The following is a 2,500-nucleotide window of genomic DNA, read 5'->3' on the forward strand; positions in this document are numbered from 1 at the left end:
TATCCGAAATTAATTATACCGATGTAAATTATTGAAACTATGAAATATTATTAAATGAATTTGCAAAATTTATAAATAAATCCTATATTAATTATATTAAAGTATTAATAAATTGTATAATTATAAATAATTTGTGATAAAATTGTATCCGCTATTAATCTTATTTCAAATTAAAAACTTTGACAATATAATATATATAAAATACAAAACGACGAACTAATATCGTAAAACAAATATACGAATTTAATCGGAAAGAACAGACATTTGACATTTTCGTCTTATTCAACATTAATATATAGATATAATATAATATGAATATATTTATAATATAAGTATATACAATATTGTCGCAAAAATTTCTTAGTAATGTCCATTCCTGTTCTTATCGGTTTTCTTAGTAAAGTTCCATTAAAAAAATTATATAAATAAATAAAAATCTATTATTCGAAAAGGTTTGATCGGAAGAGAGGCTCAGTAAATCCAGGTCGTGTCGAATTCCTTGGAAATAAAGTTACGCTTTAGTCTTTTTAACCGAGTCTTTCTCTCTCTCTCTCTCTCTCTCTCTCTTTTTCTTTCTCTCTGTCGATAGTCTGCTACCAACCATGGTAGATACAAAGAAAGGAAGCCAGAAAGAAAAAAGAGAGAAAGAGATTTACGACGAATTCGTGCTCGTATTATCGTGCGAGCAGCTATGGCAACAGGAGCAGTGCAGCACTTGCTCGCGTGATGCACCGGCCACCGTTGCACATCGAATGCATTCGAGATGCACCGTAGTTCGGATGAGAGAACGATAATACTGCTATGTATACTTACTTTACGATAATTGGATCGCTAGTTTTCGGCCCTTGTGAAATTCTCGATCAATTATCTTTTGTACAAAATCATTTTTTTTATTTATTTAAAATGTTCAAAAGAGAGAGATAGATAGATAGACAAGAGAAAGAGAAAGAGAGAGAGAGAGAGAGAGAGAGAGAAAATTTGTTAAATAAATAAATATAATAACATCGTGAAGTAATTGTATCGAAGTAACAAATAATAATATAAATAAAAATATAATAATAAAAATATTACAATATATACAATATAATATATATATATATATATATATATATATATATATATATATTTATAATAGTAGAGATAAATAAAAAAGTAGTTTTTTAATAAAAAAAAAATATATATATAATAATTTCTCTATATAATTTTTTTCCTTTCTTTTTTTGATGAATTTTAATTCGAGAATAATTCTATATTTTCGCACTTAAAAAATTAGCACAATAACAAGATCTACCATAATTTACTTTTATCCTGTTCTTTTTTTTTTCTTTTTCTTTTTCTTTTTCTTTTCTACTTTTTATTCGATTAAACGAGTTTAGGAAACAAGATCGTTAAAATTTTGCTTGTTAAGATAACGAAACGACGATATCACGACGGAAATTTAGTCTTACGATTGTTATTATCACAGCAGGGAATAATTAAAATCGAATCGAGGATTAACACGGGAAAGTATGGAATTTTTTGTAATCTATTCGTTCGATCGCAGCTACCAGTGGGCACCTTCCTGCGAATTTATTTCTATAATGGATATTTTTACAAATCGGCCGATCGTTCAATTTATTTATCTCCTTTTGTTTCTCCGAAGAATTTTATTAATCCGTTAAAATGACAAGATTTTATCAGTTCCTGAAATAACATGTCAATTAAAAATTCACGTTCACGATGTATAATAATGAGACAGCTTACGATTAGGAGTAAAAAAAAAGAAAGAGAGAGAGAGAGAGAGAGGGAGAGAGAGACAGAGAAAAGAAAAAGAAGAAAAAAAGAGAATTGAGAATGACAAAAATGATTTTTAAATGACATCGTCCTTGTGTAATTTAGTGAAATTTAATTAAAAGCATAATTAAAAAAACATCGAAATTCTTTTTCCATTCTTGAAAAATTCGTAGAACAAGAAATGATACGTTTATCATCGTACATACATACATACATACACACATACAAACACATACACACACACATACACGCACATACACGTTATATTATATTATAGAATAATATTAAGATGTTTCAATCGAAACATATTCACAGTATATAATATATAATTTATTCAATTTCAATATTATTGCTTTATTTAATTGATTAATATCGCTTAATAAGAAAATTTTTACGGATAGTTATTTAAAGAAAAAAAAAAAAAGAAGAAAGAAAGAAAATAATAATAATAATAATAATAATAATAATAATAATAATAATAATAATAATAATTGTTCCTTCACGAAATTGACTTTAAAAGTTTATAATACATTTTCAACGTGAAAATGTTGCAAAAGTATCGAACAATGCGACGAGATAATGCTTAGGACATAGTTGACCTCCGATATATGTAAGTCACCCATGCAAGACCCTCGAGAGAATTCTTGCCGAGGATTTCGAGAAGAACTCGCAGAACGCAGAAGCCGCTAAAGAAACGTTCGAGTCGAAGCAGAATGCAGTCGAAGGG

Source organism: Vespa crabro, chromosome 9 (assembly GCF_910589235.1).
Source record: "Vespa crabro chromosome 9, iyVesCrab1.2, whole genome shotgun sequence".
NCBI lineage: Eukaryota > Metazoa > Arthropoda > Insecta > Hymenoptera > Vespidae > Vespa > Vespa crabro.